The following is a 13442-nucleotide window of genomic DNA, read 5'->3' as shown; positions in this document are numbered from 1 at the left end:
ACTATGATACGAGAAATGACGTTACACCGCCCGGTGTTTCCGCCGACGTCCGGGGTGTGACTGATTGGTATCAGAGCTATTAACTATAGTGAATTAGTACTTTCTTAGGAAAGCACGACTATAGTTTAGGGCTTACTCTGTTAGGTTTAGGTATCCACATAGGTGCTTTGACTAAGTCCAATTAGTCTTTTACTCCTGTTTCTCAAAATCCTTATTCCTAGGATATAGGCAGCTTCTCCAAGGTCCTTCATAGCGAAACACTTCCCAAGCCAGGACTTTACTTCCTGCAGGGTTGGGATGTCATTTCCTATGAGTAGTATGACATCCACATACAGTACCAAAAAGCTGACTATACTCCCACTAGCCTTGATATAGACACAAGATTCATCTTCACTCCTTGAAAAGCCAAATTCTTTGACTTTCTCATCAAAGCAAAGATTCCATCTGCGAGGTGCCTGTTTTAATCCATAAATGGATTTCTCGAGCTTTTACACTCTACTGGGGTACTCTGTACTGACAAAACCCTCTGGCTGAACCATATAAACATCTTCAGCCAACTTTCCATTAAGGAAAGCGGTTTTTACATCCATTTGCCATATTTCATAATCATGAAATGCAGCAATGGCTAACAGAACCCTAATAGACTTAATCTTGGCCACTGGTGAAAAGGTCACATCATAATCAACTCCCAGAGTTTGAGAATAACCCTTTGCAACCACTCGTGCCTTATAAGTGTGTACATTACCATCCATGTCGGTCTTCTTCTGGAAGATCCATTTGCACCCAACTATCTTACGATCAGGTACATTGTCAACCAAGTTCCAAACTTGATTGTCATACATGGACTGTATCTCGCTATCCATAGCCTCTTTCCATTTAGCAGCCTCAGGGCCTGCCATGGCTTCCGTGTAGCTGTTAGGCTCATCCAGATTTACCAGTGTGTCATCACTGATAAGTGTCTCACCTTCTGCAGTAATATGAAAACCATAATAATGCTCAGGTGCATTCCTAACTCTGGTGGAACGCCTCAGAGGTATAGATTCTTCAGTCGGCTCAACAGGAGTTTTCTCCTCAGGTTGAGGGCTAGGGTTTGAGGTTCCTTCACCACTTGACTCTTGAATTTCCTCAAGGTCAATTTTCCTCCCACTGTCTCCTTGGCTCATGAATTCTCTCTCTCGAAAGAATCCTCTTCTTGCTACAAAGACCACATTATCACTGGGTCTGTAGAAGATGTAACCAAAGGATTTCTGTGGGTAGCCGATGAAAATACACCTTTCGCTTCGGGGTTCGAGCTTATCGTGAGTCTCGCGTCTCACGAAAGCCTCGCAACCCCAAATCTTGATATGGTATAGATAGGGAACTTTTCCAGTCCACACCTCGTGAGGTGTTTTGGCAACCTTCTTTGTAGGGACTAGATTAAGGATATGGGCGGCAGTCTCTAAGGCATACCCCCAAAATGAGATTGGTAGCGAAGCTCGACTCATCATGGAACGAACCATGTCCAACAAGGTCCGATTGCGCCTCGCAGCTACACCATTCAACTGTGGTGTCCTAGGAGGTGTCAATTGTCAGACAATCCCACATTCCTTAAGATAGTCAAGGAACTCAGTACTAAGATACTCACCACCACGATCGGATCGAAGCATCTTAATATTCCTGCCTAACTGATTCTCCACTTCTTGCTTAAACTCTTTGAATTTCTCAAAGGTTTCTGACTTATGCTTGATTAGGTAGACATATCCATATCTACTAAAATCATCAGTAAAAGTCACATAGAACCGATTAGCATCTCTTGTGGCGGTTCTGAAGGGTCCACACACATCCGTATGTATGAGGTCCAACAAACCTTCACCCCTAGCATAAGTGCCAGTAAAAGGTGACTTTGTCATTTTACCAAGCAAACAAGATTCACAACTATCATCTGACTTTAGGTCAAATGACTCCAAGACTCCATCCTTTTGGAGTTGGCCTATGCGTTTCTTGCTTACATGTCCAAGACGACAATGCCATAAGGATGCTTTATCTAAGCTAGTGGAAGAGTTAATACACAATACATTATTTCCTAGATTATCTACAACAGATACAGTTTCATACACGCCATCACAAGGTAATGCTTTAAAATAAAGAACATTATTAAAGAAAGCATCAATACTACCATTATTATTATCAAAATAAAAGGTAAAACCTTGTTTATACAATGCATGAAAGGAAATAACATTTCTTTCCATTTCTGGCGAATAATAACATTTATTCAAATCTAATGTAAACCCACTATTTAGCACTAAGGAATAAGCTCCTATCTTGGTGACAGGTGAAGCTTTCCTATTTCCCATGATCTAGTTTATCTTTCCCTGCTCCACATTCTCACTTCTTTTTAGTCCCTGCAAATCACAACATATGTGAATACCACAACCTGTATCAAGGACCCAAGACTTAGAATGAGGTGAGTTATTAGACAATATAGTGTATATACCTGCATGGTTGGGTTTTACTTTCCCATCCTTCAAATCTTGCTGGTACTTTGGGCAGTTTCGCTTCCAGTGCGACTTTTCATGGCAATAGAAGCATTCAGCCTCATTAGGGTTAGCAGAAGGAGTGACAAAACCTTTCTTGGTTTTGCTTGAAGAGGAGCCTTCAAGGGTCTTGCCCTTGGTACCCTTAGAAGGGTTCTTTCTCTTCTTCCCTTTGCCATGCCCGATTGCCAAGACATTGGCCGCAGTTGGAGTAGGAGTAGGAGTAGTAACAACCGACTTACCCTTTAGACCACTTTCGGCGGTCTTCAAGAGTCCTTGAAGTTTGCTGAGGGTGACTTCTTCCTTGTTCATGTGATATGTCATGCGGAATTGGTCATAACACGATGGCAAGGAGTGCAAAAACATGTCTATTGCTAACTCCTCAGGGAAGTTCACATTCAGCTTCAGTAAACGGTCCACATACCTTTGCATTTTCTGCATGTGGCTCGTGATGGGTTCACCATCCTTCATTCAGGTTGTTATCATGGAGGAGATTATTTCATATCGCTCTTGACGAGCACTTTGATGGTAGCGGTCCATCAAGTCCTGGTGCATCTCAAAAGGATAATAGTCCTCATAGGACTTTTGGAGCTCGGCTGTCATGGTGGCCATCATGATGCATGCCACTTTTGTAGCATCTCTTTCATGTACCTCATATTCAGCAAGCTCTTCAGGAGTAGCAGTTGGCTCGGGTACCTTCAGCTCCTTGTCGAGAACATATTCTTTGTTCTCATACCGAGTGACCATCCTGATATTTCTGATCCAATCTGTAAAGTTGGACCCATCAAATATGACTCTCGCACAAAGATTCATGAGAGAGAAGGAGCTAGTAGGGTTTGAGGCAGAAGCATTGTTATTGGAAGACATCTAAAAAGAAGAGGGAATAGATTAGATTAGATATAGAGATAGTCCTTAACAAAACACCCAAATGTAATATTAAGGCTAGGACCCAACACAATATTTTATAACTTAGAAGAGGGATGCCGTAATCTAAGCTATAAGATATTTGAAGGTAGGTGAATGACGATTCACCAATTTCCACCATGAAAAACGAAATATTTAATTAGGTTTTAATTGGTTTAGAAACTCCTAGATTCTTTGAGATTCATTGAACTTTCTTCAATGGCATGTTCCAATCTCGAGTGTGCCCTTCAAGTTTTGTGACTGGGATGCCGAGGATCACAAAACAAGGTGTGAAGTAACCATGCAAATTACTTGGTACCCTTAATGTATTACCCCTCAATCGATGTGCCGGTTAACCACACACGCTCCATCGATACTATGATAAACATTAAGTCACCCTTTACCTACCTTGTTAAGTTCAAGTTAGTGTGTCGGTTAACCACACACGCTCCACTAACGACTTAAACAAAGTGTAAAGTGTAATTTCATGGATTAGCACCTTATTCACATTTTCCTAAAATAACTAAGATTGGGAATTCAATAAAGTTTAGTTACTTTAGTATTATCATTATACTATTAATGAGAATTTATAAGTCCTTGTCCTACCCGTTCGGCTAACGATCCTCCACCGATCAAGGAAGCGGTGGGTGAGAGTGGACACCCATTAAGTTGCCATTTTATAGGCAACAACCTTATACCCCCCTTATAGACCGGCTTCGTGAATAAGGCGTACTAACGGTAAGACGACTTGATCTTATACATATATAAATATTATTAAACTTATAATATTATAAAGTATAAGGGTTGAATTTTAACTTTTAAAATTCTAGGGGTTGGAACTAAAGTTTTTAATATGACTTTACATGTTCCAAAACTTGAGGGCAAGTTTTGTAAACTTTCAAAACTTTTCATTTCTCATAACTTATGAGTTAATGGTTATTAAAAATGAAGACTCTTCTTTTTTTGTAACCTATGTGTTCTTTTAATGGTTATTTATAAATGTGACTTTTGGTTATCCATAACTTAAGAACTAGTTATGGACTCCATTAAAACACATAAAGATCAAGAATTAATCTAATCAATTATTAGCACATAATTTCTATGATCTTCTAAACTCATATGCTTATGAATGTTCATATCAAAAATTTCAAGAATCGTAAGTACATATACAAAACTTGAAATTTTGATACGAGCTTTTGAACAAAACTTCGATTTTCAAGTTTTTTTTTTCGCATCAAGTATCAAATAAACAAACCAGGCTCTGATACCACTGATGGGTTTTGAGCATTCTAACACTTTTATGGTGTACATGCAACCCTAGAAACCTTGGATCTATGTTTGACTAAGATACATGCAAATAATTATTTTTCCAAGGTTCTTATCCTAACTAGCATGGCATGGGGTACTTGAATCAAATAAAACTAGTAGAATTACTTACCTTGTAGTAGTAGTTGATTGCTTGGAGTTTGAGAGCCTAGCACCAATAATGTGGATGCCTCAAATGGAAGTCACAAATCACCACAAACTTGGAAACTTGAGAGAATAGTCACAAACTTCTTGAAATCGGCCCTCTTAGTTTACACACATCAACTAGTGCAATTTCAAGAACCAAAGCCTCCTTTATATAGTGTGGTGGATTAGGGTTACATCCATGTAAACCCTAATACCCATGTCTTTTCATTTCCATGAGATCCATGGGTTAAAGCTCCATGGAGTATCCATGGACTTTCCATGCAAGCCTAGCCCATTCCAAATAAGCATTAGCCCACACTATATAAATACAAGAGCCCATATTTAATTAGTCATACTTTTGATCTCTAAATTAATTCTAAATTAATTATAGATCAATACTAATTAAATAATATGATTTTATATTAATATATTAGGACTTATAATATATTCATAAATCATAACTTATACTATTCTCAAACGATTATCCATAAATTGTTCGGGTGAAGTGCAACCCAAATGGACCATGCCGGGTCGGGTCAAGTACATACCAAATATAGTTATGGACTTAGACACTATATCCAACAAGAGAATCGATGCAGCTCTTGCTAATGTCACAAGAGGAGGAGTTAGAAACGAAGGCAATGTAGGGACCGCAAGAATGTGTACCTACAAGGATTTTATGAATTGCAATCCTAAGAGCTTCCATGGAAAGGAAGGGGTCGTTAGCTTGACTCGGTGGATTGAAAAGACAGAATCAGTATTTCAAATAAGCTTCTGTCCGGACGAATGTAACGTACGATTTGCTGCGTGTACCTTCGCTGATGCAGTACTTACGTGGTGGAACAGCCATGTGAATACAACGGGTATTGATGTTGCCAATTCCATGCAATGGGAAGAGCTGAAGAGGATGCTAGTAGAGGAGTATTGTCCCAGGGAGGAAATACATAAGCTGTAACAAGAATTGTGGACCCTAACCATGAAGGGTTCAGAGATAAATGCTTATACCGCTAGATTCAATGATCTTGCGGTGATGTGTCCAGCACTAGTAACCCCAGAGTATAAGAAGATCGAGCGATATATCTGGGGTCTAGCATCAAAAATCAAAGGAATGGTGATCGCATCGAAGCCTACAATATACGACAATGCAAAGCGTATAGCTCATCAGCTAACCAGCACAGAAATCCAAGTAGGATTTATAGCTGAGTCTCCCGAATCTGGAATGAACAAGCACAAATTTAATGGGAAGAATCCCATACAATCATCTGAGGAGAGACAAGAGGTGACAACTAATTATGCAACCACAACAGCAATACCCCTACAACCAAGGAAGTATGCTGGAAAACTCCCAATGTGCACTCAGTGCAACCGTCATCACCTAGGTAACTGTTCATGGTGCAGTCAATGTAACCGTCAGCACGCAGGTGACTGTTATATTTGCATGAAGTGCAAAAAGAGGGGATACACTGCAAATTACTGCAGGAGCACAACACCTACAATAGAAAATCAAGGAACAAACACTGGAGCAGGCTATGTGGGAGGAAGAGCATGTTTTGAGTATGGTGAATAAAAATCACATGTGATTATACCAATCATGTAATGTGATCTTGTTAAAACTAGTAATGTGATAAACTTACTATGTATTTCATGATAATTATAATACAAATATGAACTTTCTTTATGATACAACTCAAAGTATACATCCATACGATTCCAAAAATATACAGAACGTCTAAATTTGACTTCGCGTGAAGAAGTTATGATAAACCGAACACTATAAATCTCTATAAAAAGAGGAATTAAAAATAGACTTCTAATTAGCTATTTGAGTCTAAAGATAATTGTAGTACTTGGAAATACCTACGCGTGGATATAAAGAACGTCAAAAACGGAGTTCGTATGCAAAAGTTATGGCCTTCCGAAGATTTCGCTGTCAGAAACCCTAATTTGACTGAACTCACGACGTGAGCACAAAAACTCACGGCGTGAGGAGTCAAACCGCCACATTTCGGATCTAGAAGGTTTGACGAGGCTACGAGGGGATAAGATCCAAACTCACGACGTGAACATTGATAATTCACGACGTGAGGAGTCATTTTGCCACCTTCGGAAGCTAGAAGACGGATGGCAAGTCTACGAAGAGATAAGTTTGGAACTCACGATGTGAACAATGAGTTTCTCACATCGTGAGGGTCCAAAATCCTTCCTATAAATAGCAGGTCCGACTTCAGCTATTCCTTACACCATTTCCCTTTCTCCTCTCTCCTGTGCTGAAGCCATCTTGCATCCCGAGCCCCGACGACCTCGTACGCTGACCGTTTCTGCTTAGACTACATAAAATCACGCTATTAAGGTGAGTTTCACGGCCCCACTTTCTAATATTTTCGGGGGAAAATGCATGCTAAATATTGTATATACGTTATTATTATGTCTATATGATAATATATTAATATCAACGTAGATAGTTATAATAACCGGGATATAGTTATTTCGTATTTGAAAGTATACAACTATCGTAAAGTTGTTAGCATGTTATTGTTATAGTAGTATACTAATGTAGATCTTGAGTTATACTTAGGATTCTATATATATGTTGTGTGCGATATAGTTCCGAAGTTATATTCGGAAGTTCTATATGTTAATTGATAAGTATGTTGTTATTGTTGGTTTTATGTTAAGATAAAACCTGGTATGTTATATGTCGTTATTGTTAGTTTTATGTCAAGATAAAACTTGGTATGTTATATATTGTTATTGTTGGTTTTATGTTAAGATAAAACCGAGTTTTACCTCAAGTTATAGCTGTTGTACTACCGCAAGGTGTGATCCTTGTACTACCGCAAGGTGTAATCCTTGTACTACCGCAATATGTGATCCTTGTAATAATAATAAGAGGTATAAAACTAAGTCATATAGTCGCAGCTACAGACTCATGGTAGCACAACTTTAGAAGCATTATACTTTGTCGATATACAAGTATGAATGTTAAGTATAAGTTCCCCAAAGACTTATACTCTAAGTATAAGAATCTAGTAGGTATATTACTTATATATTAAGTAGACCACTACACGTATCCTACTTACTTGTATAGATGTGAAATAGATTTATACGTAGCGGTTTTACTCGTATAGAATTGAAATAGATTTATACGTAGCGGTTTTACTCGTATAGAATTGAAATAAGATTTATACGTAGCAACTTAGTTTGTATGGAATTACAAACATTTATACTTATAATATATGAGACTTATAGGTATATACTTATTTGGTAAGTAAACCATTATACCTAGGATATATATACTAAATGTTGGAGAGTCAAAATGATACTTTCAAAACTATACTTTTGAAACTTGGAAAATGTATTATTTTTATATGGAGTCAAAACTTGTGGACTCACCAACTTTATGTTGACGTATTTTAAATTGCATGTGTTTTCAGGAAGTTGATAACTATGATACGAGAAATGACGTTACACCGCCCAGTGTTTCCGCCGACGGCCGGGGTGTGACAGTTATGGTACCCACGTCGAGCTCTAGGATGTCGCGAGGAGGCGAGAGATCGAGATGGAGCTTCAGATGAGGGAGCAGTGGAAGACTCATGTTTAGTCACAACAAATGGAAAAGCAGTTCAAGCCCGCTAACTCGCATTCTGGGGGAAAAATGGGCCGCACTTGTGGCAAGTGCGGTAAGGTTCATGTGGGTGCTTGTCGATCTTCTTCTCGATGCCACAAATGTGCAAGGGAGGGCCACATTGCTAAGGATTGTCGTCAGCAGGACCTGCCAGTGAACATCGGGATTTGTTACCACTGTGAGCAGGTTGGCCATGTGAAGCCCGGTTGTCCCTTGCTTGCTGCAAGACCGAAGCAGGCTCCAGCATCGGCTACTCTAAGGATAACGGATGGATGCCAGCGTAGGGCAGAGCACTCGAGGGTTTGGGGTCATGCTTTCCAGCTCACGGCTGAGGAGGCCAAGGCGGCGCCGGACGTCGTTACTGGTATGTTTTCATTTATTATTATGTCAGTTATTTTATGGTATGCTTATCTTTATGATTATGTTAGGTACCTTCTTATTAAACACATTACCTGCTCTAATTCTTTTTTACTCGGGTGTGAGTCGGTCTTTTGTATCTTAGTCTTTGAGTAGTAGTTTTGATATGGTTGTGGGAGAATTGGAGTGTCCGTTGTGGGTTTCTATCGCCAACGAACATGAGGTTTCGGCATTGAGCATTTATCAGGGTTATGTCTTGGAGATTTTTAGGGTGTCTTGTATGAGTGACCCGATCCCTATTCCCATGGGGGATGTATGTGTGATTGTAGGGGTAGACTGGCAGAGTAGGTTTGGTGTGATGACTGACTGCGAGAGGCAGTGGGTGGTAATTCGAACCCCATTTAGGGGAGAACTGGTTATTTATGGAGAGGGTACTAGGATTGGATTAGCTTGTTGTTTTGATACTAGGGCTCGTCAGTATCTACAGCATAGGTGCATGGTTTATCTCATGTGTGTGGTTGACACTCGGGTCGGGAAAGAGGTTTCAGTGTTAGATGTTCCTATAGTTAGGAAATTCCCTGATGTGTTTCCGGAGGAATTACCCGGTGTGCCTCCTGAGAGGCAAGTTGAGTTCAGGATCGATTTGGTCCCCGGTGCGGCCCAGATTGCTAAGGTGTCATACCGTTTCACCGTGGGGAGCACCGATCTTGTTAGTGAAGAAGAAAGATGGGTCTCATCGCATGTGTATTGCTTACCGGGAGTTGAGCAAGTTGACGGTGAAGAACCGTTACCCACTTCTGTGGACTGATGACCTCTTCGATCAGCTTTAGGGTGCATCTTGGTTTTCCAAGATCGATTTGAGGTAGGGTATCATCAGATGAGAGCTAGGGAGGATGACGTGGAGAAGACAGTGTTTCGGACTCATTATGGTCATTACGAGTTCGTGGTAATGCCGCTTGGGCTCACGAATGTGCCGGCAACATTCATGGATTTGATGAATTGAGTGTGCAGACTGATGCTTGATCGTTCAGTCATTGTTTTCATTGATGATATCCTGGTCTATTCCAAGACTAGGGAGCAGCATGAGGAGCACCTTTGAGAGCTTCTGGGCATTTTGAGTTCGTAACGGCTATATGCCAAGTTCTAGAAGTGTGAGTTTTGGTTACGATCGGTCCAGTTCTTGGGACACCTCATTAACCAGAACGGGATTTTGGTCGACCCGGCCAAGATCGAGGTGCTTATGTTGTGGGAGGTTCTGAAGTCTCCCTCGGAGATCAGGGGTTTTCAGGGGTTAGTTGGGTATTATCGGAGATTTTGTAACGTCCCGAAAATCATGACATAAAATTTTTGTTTTTAGATTGATAACTCGTTAATACATATCTTTCCCATAAAACCAAGGTAGCCAAAATTTAGCAAAACATCATCAAATCAGAGTAATTCACAGAATGCGGAAACATGTGGCGTGTGCTCTACAATTATTTCGACCTCTTCCATTTGAAAACCAGAGTACCTTAAACATAAACTGAAAACCGTAAGCATGAAGCTTAGTGAGTTCCCTAAAATACCACATACATACAACCACAGAATATCATGTGTCATACATACAGGTCCCATGGGCTCCCCCATGGTCTTTACCTGGAATCCTATGGGCTCCCTCATGGTCTGATATCCAAGTGTCATGGGCTCCCCCCATGGTCTTTAGCTGGAATACCATGGGTTCCCCCCCCCCCTCCCCCCATGTTTTGATATCCAAGTGCCATGGGCTCCCTCCATGGTCTTTCATGCACGTATCATAGAGACAACTAGCATTCCACATAAGTCATTACATACCAACTAACAAAACCATCGTATATCAACTATTAAGACCACATATCGAGTAATGGGCCGACATTGGTGCCTTTGACCCATGGATATAGTAAGAAGACTCACCTCGATAGCTGAACCCATGAATAAATCTCTAACCGATGATCCGCAAGAAACCTCGCGCTATCAAACAAATAACACCCAATCAACAATTGGGTTCCAAACCAAATCCAATAATCCATACATGGGGTAAAAAGACCATTTTACCCCTCACCTAGTTGGGTCCAAGACTAAGGCCCAAACTCACCATCATAAAGGCCCACAGACCAATAATCATCCAAAGCCCACTAATCAAAATTAGGCCAAAACCCTTACATAGGCCTTACCCTAAAGCCCATTAACTTTTCCTAATCCAAAACACATATTCTCAGCTGGTCCAACAAAGCCCCAAGCAACCAAGCCCAAAAGATAGCCCAAACACACCATGCCCATTCAGACTGGGTACGTGGGGCGTACAGGCACGTACGCGCAGCATAATCGCTTGGAAGCTTGTACGTTGTGCGTACCTGCTTGTATGCCCAGCATACTCACCTTATTCAGCCCAAACTTGATTTTCACTTAATCTATTAAGACAAATCTTTTCAAACCACATATCTGACCTCCTTGAGCTGGAATACCACATAAAGTTGCCAACTTTACGTTTATACAAGACTAAAAGAAGCTCTTAAGCTTAAAAGGGACTTATTGGTTAATTAATTCATGCATGACTCCATAATACCCATAAAGCTTGAACCTTTACGTTCAAGGACACCAAAACGAACTCAGATCTAAAAGGATGAACCCTTAAACAACCTAACCCATCCATAATCTCATAAAGAAGACCAAAATCATAATAAACTAGCGATGAAGAGAACTAATCATACATAAGACAAGATGCAAACTTGTTACCTCAAAAAGCTTCCCTACAAGGTGATGATTATGGATCCAAACCTTTCCCACCAAGCAAAGCAACTTCAACCTTCTCTTGTTTCCTTCCCAAGGGCAAGAATGAGCATCAAAGCCTCCCAATAGCTCAAGAACACCTCCAAGAGGCTACAAGGTCGATTTAGGGTTTTTAGTGGGTGGAGGCTGACATGGAAATGAGGGAAAGGGGTTAACATTAAGCTTATATAGGGTACATCCCTAAAAATTAGGGTTTCAATCTGACCCTCATACACCCAGCGTATAAGGTCTCGCACCCCGATCCCAGCCTCGCACTACACTATACGTATTCTCCATTACGCACAGTGTAACCTCCCTTGCATCAGTATGCACTGCGTACTTCCGTGGTACGCCCCACATACTAGGGTTTTCCCCAAACCCTAATTCCTTCCGAATGTCATAACTTTCTCGATACAACTCCGATTCCGACCATCCTTATATCAATGAAAAGGTATCAGGAAGCTCTACACTATTATCAACTCCTACTTGAATTAAATTTCCCCAAACACAAATTTCAATTTCCATAAAGGCCTGCTGCCAATTTACCAAAATGCCCCTTGGCACCAAAACCAATTTCGAATGCCCGAACCATCTACATTTTATCACCCCCGCCCCAAATGGGTAACATTTCACCCCCGCCCCAAATGGACATTACAAATTTATTCAGGATTTCTCCAAGATTGATGTACCCCTCACTCATATGACGAGGAAGAGTGTGGATTTCCGTTGGGGCCTGAGAAGCAGGTTGCATTCAAGACTTTGAGGCGGAAGTTATGTGAGACCCCAATGTTGATCCTTCCTGAGGGTGTTGAGGGCTTTTTGGTATTTTGTGATGCATCCATCATCGGTCCTGGGGGCAGTTCTTATGCAACGAGGGAGGGTTATTGTGTATGCTTCTAGGAAGCTGAAGCCCCTTGAGGTTCGGTATCCGACACATGATTTGGATTTGAGAGCGGTGGTGTTTACTCTCAATATTTGGCAACATTATTTGTATGGGGTCCGTTGCACCATCTACACGGATCACAAGAGTTTGAGATATCTCATGGATCAGCCGAATCTGAACATGAGGCAGCGTAGGTGGCTTGACGTGGTCAAGGATTATGAATGTGAGATTCAGTATCACCCGGGGAAAGCGGATGTGTTTGTTGATGCTTTGAGCCGTAAGTCGGCTAGTTCCTCGGTTCGAAGCTTATGTATGAGGATTTCGATTGATTCTCAAATTCTGGATTTGATTAAGTAGGCGCATGACGTGGTGGTTAAGAAGGAGCATTGGAAACAGGAGAGGATCAGGGGAGAGATTGACAGGTTTTCCACCGACATTCGTGGATTGTTGACTCAGTGTGATCGGGTTTGGGTATTGGATTTTGGTGGGATCAGACAGACTGTTCTGGAAGAGGCACACAAGTCTAGATTTTCGATACACCCTGTAGCCACCAAGATGTATCAGGATTTGCGACTTAGCTACTGGTGGTCGTGTATGAAGAGGGAGATAGTCTGGTATGTTGAGAGGTGCTTGACATGTCGGATGAGCAAGTCCGAGCACCAGAGGCCACATGGAAAGCTTCAGCCTTTGGAGCTTCCCATGTGGAAATGGGAACAGACCACCATAGATTTCATCAATAAGCTACCTTGGACGGCTAAGGGGTTCGATGCGATTTTGGTAATAATGGTCCGTCTGACCAAGAGTGCCCACGTCTTAGCTATTCGAGAGAGATCCGCAGCCGAGAAATTGGCCGACGTGTATGTGCACGAGATCTTCGCCCGTCATGGTGTTTCGGTTTCTAATTTTCCAGATCGGGATGTTCGGT

Source organism: Lactuca virosa, chromosome 4 (genome assembly GCF_052849685.1).
Source record: "Lactuca virosa cultivar CGN04683 chromosome 4, Lactuca_virosa_CGN04683_v6, whole genome shotgun sequence".
In the NCBI taxonomy this organism is placed as follows: Eukaryota; Viridiplantae; Streptophyta; class Magnoliopsida; order Asterales; family Asteraceae; genus Lactuca; species Lactuca virosa.
Note: the sequence above shows the minus strand (reverse complement) of the source record.